The sequence below is a fragment of the Octodon degus genome, unplaced genomic scaffold (genome assembly GCF_000260255.1).
Source record: "Octodon degus isolate 3935 unplaced genomic scaffold, OctDeg1.0 scaffold00093, whole genome shotgun sequence".
NCBI lineage: Eukaryota > Metazoa > Chordata > Mammalia > Rodentia > Octodontidae > Octodon > Octodon degus.
The window spans coordinates 9,083,315-9,090,095 of NW_004524669.1; the positions used below are offsets into that span (position 1 = coordinate 9,083,315).

General features: G+C 52.4%; 1 pseudogene; it reads right to left on the reverse strand.

The window, feature by feature from the left end:
* Window positions 1–2,841: 2,841 nt before the first annotated feature.
* Window positions 2,842–6,056, reverse strand: LOC101578411 (annotated as a pseudogene).
* Window positions 6,057–6,781: the final 725 nt, after the last annotated feature.

Sequence of the window (6,781 nt, forward strand, 5' to 3'; positions counted from 1 at the left end):
CAGGGAGAAAGGGCAATGTTACTTTCCATTGGTAGCAATGCCACCAAGGCCTCAGTAGCACACAGACCCAAATGGGTCCCAGGGGAGGCAGCAGCGCGCTTCCTTTTTGTTCTTTACAAAGCACTCGTGTGCGTCCAATACGTTAATATGTTTGCAGCAAATATAATTAAAATTTTTTCTTTCAATTTTTGGATAAGAATTCGGGGCCTCATACATGCTGGCCGCACTTTACAGCAGTGAGCTATAAACCAGCCGAATTATAGTATCATTTTATCAGAACCAATCAGGAAACATGTTGAATACGTCTGAGAGCAAAAGGGTTCGAAATTCAGTGACACCGCAGCTCCGGCCAGGTCTTCCCTGCGGGGACAGCGTTGCAGGCTCAGCCTCCCAGTTGCGGCGTGAGCTGCTGTCTTCCTGGGATGGGGTTGTTTTCCTTGCCCAGGGTCTTCCTGGTGGCCTCATTACTGCCCTTTGGGGAAGCGTCCAGGGATCCCGTTTCCTGCAGAGGTCAAGTGCCTGTGCTTCCCCAAGTGGGTCTATGCGACGAGGTTCCCTGCATTTCTCCAGGTAAAAAGCTACCTGCAGATTGGTGGCTCGTCACAGCTCCGAAAGGCACTTTAAGGTCGCTACCTGCATATCAGACGTAGGCAGCCTTGGTACTCTGCTCAGGACTCTGCTCAGGTAGCGGAGAGGCCAGGAGCTGCGGCTCCTGTTTTCAGTTTAACACGCTGCGCCCCCAGTGCCGGGGCCACCACCCTTTCTCAGTGCCCGGTGGGGATGAGGAGGAGGCAGCTGGCATCACTGGGCACTACTGGCTCTGAGGAGAGTCCTCTCTGGGACCCGTTCACCCGCCTACTCTTATCAGGGTGAGGGGACCCGACTGCTCCCCTGGGAGACACTGCCTTATTAATAAACATGAACACTTGCTTTCCTTCAGGTCTCCTGAGGGAAGGCCCCAGGTAGGGCCCAGGGGCCCAGGGGACAAGGGACCTGTGTGGTTCCCAGGAGCCCTTGCTCCATCTTGGGTCCCAGGGCTCTGACCAAGTAGTGCTCTTGGCTTCTTCTGCTGTGAGGCCATAGTGTGGGTGAGGCCATAGTGTGGGTGAGGGGGGATACCCCAAGGCTACCTCAGGACAGGGTGTATGCTGAGTTTCTCCCAAAATAAGATGTAGATGGAAAACAATCAGCCTTGAAAATCAGAGACAAAAACATGCCGGCCCTAATCACCCTCCCCTTGCCACACCTGCCTTACAGAGCACGCGTCAGCGAGGGAATCAGGACTGCGGGTGAGTCAGTGACAGCCTGACTGGGGCTGGCATTTGTACTTATTTATTTATTCATTTTAATGAGAAAAAAATAGCAATGAAACAGTTTCAAATCAGGTTAGTAGGACGGTTACAATAATTAATACATTGCCTATTGTTGCCTTCATAGTGGTTATTCAGAGGACAAAATGCAGACACGGTATCTTGTCTAAACAATATTACTACAAACTTTTGTTCTGAGATGAACACATACTTCTCAGAGGAAGAAATATAAGAAGCAAATAAATACATAAAAAATGCTCACATCACTAGCCATTCGTGAAATGCAAATTAAAACAACACTCAGATACCACCTCACCCCAGAAAGAATGGCTATCATAGAGAAATCACCAAACAACAAATGTTGGAGAGGCTGTGGGGAAAAGGAACCCTTCTCCACTGCTGGTGGGAGTGTAGACTGGTGCAACTATTATGGAAATCAGTGTGGAGACTCCTTAGAAAACTAGGACTGGAAATCCCATTCATGCTTGCTGTCCTCCTACTGGGAATCTTCCCAGAGGAACTGAAAACATCATATCATAGTGATATATGTGTCCCTATGTTTATAGCAGCACAATTTGTGATAGCCAAATCTTGGAAGCAACCAAAATGCCCATTACCTGAGGAATGGATGAAAAAGATGTATTTTTATACAATGGAGTATTACTCAGCTCTAAAGAAAAATAAATTTGAAGGCTTGAAAGATAAGTGGATGCCACTTGAAGATATAACCATAAGTGAAATAAACCAGACCCACATGTGTAAATATCTTGTTGTCTCCCTAGTGTAAAAACTTAAAAGAAGAAATAAAAATTGAGTGGAGCTGGCGTTTTGATCTCTGGTTTTCCAGGATGATTGTTTCTGGCTAGCATTATTTTTGAGGAAAGGGTTAGTGTTCATGGCTCAAATGCAAAATGTGCACCCACTCAGTGGGGCTTGTGGAGGTGCCAGGTCCTGGGGTGCCAGGGCTGGCTTCCTGTTTGGGGAGGAACCCGGCAGAGCAGCTCTCTGGGGGTGGCATGGATGGGTCTGTGCCCCGCCTGGCTCCTCCGCTCCTCTCTGCTTCTTGATCAAGCAGCTCTCCTCTGTGCCAGGCCCTCGCCCAGGCTCTGGCTGGCTGGAACTGGAGATGAGAGCCGAGTAGACTTGTCCTCCTGCAGGTGCTGGTGTCAGCTCTCGAGCCCCAGCGATGAGAAAGCCATCTGATTTTATCCTTCCGGAAAAGAATGAGAATAATTTCACCCAGTTCTCTTTTCTTGTTCTTTTTAAAAATTTTTATTTTTATTTTTTTAAAAAATGATTCTATTGAGAAACAAATAGCAATGAGACAGTTTCAAAACTGATTAGTAGGACAGCTTCAATAATTAATACATTGCATATTGTTGCCTTAGTGGGTATTCATTGTAGAAGATGCAGACATGATATCCTGTCCACAGACAGTATTAGATCTTGTCTTTTTTTAGAAAGCCAGTTTTTAAAAAAAATTTTTAAAGCTGACATATTTCCAGTGGGTGCCAGTTGTCACGGGTCACACTCACACCAGGTTATCTGTGTAGCCAGCAGAGTGGGGCCACCAGCAGACCAGGCCAGAGAGGTGTGCTGAGGAGGCTTGTTGCTGGTGCTGACAACTTCTTGCTTCAGTTTATCTAAGTGATCTTGCCCTCCACGTCCCATTCTTGATACGGGGCTGGTGGCAGCGCACAGCCAATAGTGGGTAGGGCTGAAGCACAGGGCACTGCTGATGTCCCCTCCATCTAAAGTGTAGAGGCTTGCCTTCGTTGAGGTCCCACAGCGTGGCCTGGCTGTCCTCCCCTCCAGAAGCACGGAGGGATCCACGGGGAGAGACTGTCCCGGTGTTCAGATAGCCAGTATGGCCAATATGGTTGGTCTGCAGCTTAGAGTTTGCCAAATTCCATGCCTTGGCCAGCTTGTCCCAGCAATAGAAGGCGATGGTAGGGTTGCCACTGATGGGTGACAAATGGACACAAGACACCCACTCCAAGTGACTCTCATCCTGGACAGTGTATTGGCTACACCCAGAGTAAACCATAACTTTATGGTTTTGTCTCAGGATCCAGAAACGCTCTGTCAGTTGCCAGAGAAGGCCGCGCTCAGCAATCCTGGATGTGGCCTACAAATTGTCTCATGGTAGTGCCTGCTGTAAGATCCCAGGGGCACCGTGTCCCATCCCAGGACCGGAGAGGGCAAACTGGCTATCTGAGGAGATGGCCACATCACTTACAAGTGGGAGGGACTCCTCAGAGCACACTGAGGGATGCCTTAACTGGCCAGCTTCCACATGATGACAGTCTTGTCTTGAGAGGCAGATCGCACCATATCCGGGAACTGTCGGGTGGTGGTGATCTGGGTTACCCAGCCCTTGTGACCCCTGAGGCTGCCATGAAGGGTCGTCCGCTCAGGGATGTTGACGGCAGGTGGTTCACAGAGACAAGCTCACCCCTTTTCAAGCACCAGAGCCCTAATTTTTTTTTTTTTTTTTTTTTTTTGCGGAACCAGGGATTGAACTCAGGCCCTTACGCTTGCCGGGGAAGCGCTTATTCCACTGAGCCATCTCCCCGGCCCCAGAGCCCTAATGTTGACATGTGGTCAGCGGGACACATACCTGCCTGTCCTTGCTGTCCCAGGGTCCCCCTGGGCATCACATGAGCAGTGGTCCTGTGGACACTCAAGGTGCAGTGTCTGTGTGAGCCCTGTCCTCTTTTCTCATGGGAGCAGAACTGAGGATCCCAGGACGGCTCCACGTGAGCAGGAGGAGCAGGAGACTGCTCTCCCAGGAGCTGTGCATTTGGTTCCTGCTCAGTGCCTGGGGTTGAGTCCTCCATGTCCTAGCAATCAGCCACCCCTGGGAAGATGTCCCGCACTCCTGGTTTCCGTGAGTGTTTTCCTGATCCCTTCAGAACCTCTGCCTGGGCTGTTCCCTCTGTGTTCTGCTTAATCCCACTCCTTCCAAGGCCCGCTATTTATAATACTCATCTCTGGGTTCCCACAGCCCCTCACCCGGCTAGGCCTGCCCCAGGCTGGCTGATGGTCACTGTGCCACCTCGTGCTCCTGTACCTTTCCCCTGGGGACACACAGGACCTGCGCAGGTCCTCTCTGCTCATGGCAGGCCTGGGCTAAAGCAGCAACCCTGGCCCACAGAGATCCCGCCATGTGCCCAGCCCTGTGCCTTCCTTCTGCAGCTGCCATGTGAGCCCTGTCCCGGATCCTCCTCTGGATGGCTGAGGCCTACACTGCACCAGGGGATGCAAGCGCTGCTGTCCAAGGTGCCGCGGCTGCAGGACAGGAAAGTGCAGTGCTTAAGGGTAAGTACCTGGGGCTGAGTGGGGAAGACTGTGAAGTCTGGGTGGGTAGGAGGGGGCTTGCACAGTTACCTGAGGGAGGGGAGCCCTGGGCAGAGGAGCAGAGGTTCAGTCCTGGACAGGGGAGTTGAGTGGGTGATGGGTCAAGCAGGCGAAAAGGTGAAAGGAGCGGAAGAGATGGAGGAGGGGGAGGGTAAGGTAGGTCATGGAGGTACTGAGGTAACTGCAGCTGTGCACACTTCTGGACCCGGGAGCCCTCCTCATGTGAGCTGGAGCCTGGGCTTCTGGGCAGAGGGCCCTTATGGCCTGGCTTTCAGGGTCCAGCCATGCCTGGTGAAAGGGCTCCAGGGCCCACAGAAGGGACTGTGGTCCAGGGGAGGAAGAACTCGTACACACTTCCAGGGAGGTCTGGGGACTTCCAGTTGCCCTGGCTGTGGGGTGATATGGACAGAGTGTGAAGGTGACACCAGGTTCCAGGGCAGCATGGCGCCATGTGGGCCCTCACCTGGCTGAGATGCTTGTGTGGATGGAGAAGGGGACAGGCTGGATCTCTGCTCTGTGAAATGGGGACAGCAAGGAGGGGACTGGATGGTGAGAAGGATGGCCTGAGAGGAGGGGCCAGGAGAAAGCGATGAGCTGGGTGCCTGGTGCGTCCCTCTCTCTAAGGGGTGCATGACTTCCATGACACAGGACCTGACATTCGGGACACGTGATGGGCACCCGTCGGCCTCCTGTCCTGGTCTGTGCCTTCCCCACTCTGTTGTTTGCTGTCTGTCTGTGCCGTCTGCATCCCTTGTGCTTGAGGCTGTGTCACAACTCAGCACAGGGCTGAGACACAGCACCATGCCCATGCATGTGCTGGAGGACATTGGCTGGAAGGACATGGGCAGAGGCCACGGGGCCGCTGCGCTGGGGTCATCACCGGCGAGTTTGTGCTTCTCTCTACAGGATCCTTGCTGCTTGGATATCCCCAGGCTGAAGTTATCCCAGGATGGACTACTTTAATTCTACCCAAAGTGGCTGGTACTGGTCAACGGGTGCTGAATATGACCAGGTTGTGAAGATTTTCTCTCTCGGCACCGCCATCTCCCTCTTGGGCCTGGGAGGCAACGGGCTTGTCCTCTACTTCCTGCTCTGCTCCATCAAGTGGGACCGCTTCTCTGTCTTTATTTTTCACTTGGCCCTGGCTGACTTTGCCTTCCTCACCTGTCTGCTAGTGAGTGTCGTGGGATGGATATTTAGTTATTTGCATGCCATCTCATTGTACCTGCGGCTGTTCGGTCTCATGTGCTACACAGCGGGGCTCTGCCTGGTGGTCGCCGTCAGCGTGGCCCGCTGCCTGTCTGTCTGCTTCCCCATCGGGTACCGGCTGCGCTCTCCAAAGCACTCGTCCACCACTGTGTGCCTTCTGACCTGGCTCCTGGCCATTGCGCTAGCTGTGCTGTATGCAATGTTCTGCAAGTGTGACTCAACAGCCTCCAAACTTTGCGAGCAGTCGTTTACGAGGGCATATCTGTTTCTCGTCATTCTTCTGTCTACCACACTCCTGTGCGCTGTGATTTTGTTGTTTACAATCAAGTGCAGCTCCTCCGTGCATCCATCTCGCAAGTTGTACATCGCCGTGGCCCTCACAGCTGTGTCACTTTTAACTTTGTCCCTCCCTGCATTGGGACACTTCATTCCTAAGCTCCAAATCCTTTATCATTGTGATTTTGTGTTCCTGTTCTTCTGTGTGAACAGCAGCACCAAACCCTTAATCTATTACTTTGCAGGGAGAATGGGGAGGCAGAGGCGCTGGCCGAGCTTAAGGGAGGTTTTCCAGAAGGCCATGGGGAAGTAGCTGGGCCCCTCCCCTGACCTCCCGGGTCACCCGAGGCACTCCTGGGGAGCTCTGCCCCTACCCTCTGCCTTGAGCCAGGCCACAGCCACAACCACTTCCCAGGTATTCAAGCAGTGCCTTTCTCCTTGAAGCACTCACTCTTTGAGCATCACTATGTATGTATTATGGACTACGCGGGTCTGGATCCTTCCCTTCCTCTGAGCACAGCCATCCTTGGCTGCTGTCTCCCCATAAGTGACTGAGCCTTTCTCATTGCCATGCCGATTTTCTTGCTTCCATGTAGCCCAATAAGTAACTGTGGAGTCTGCTTTTG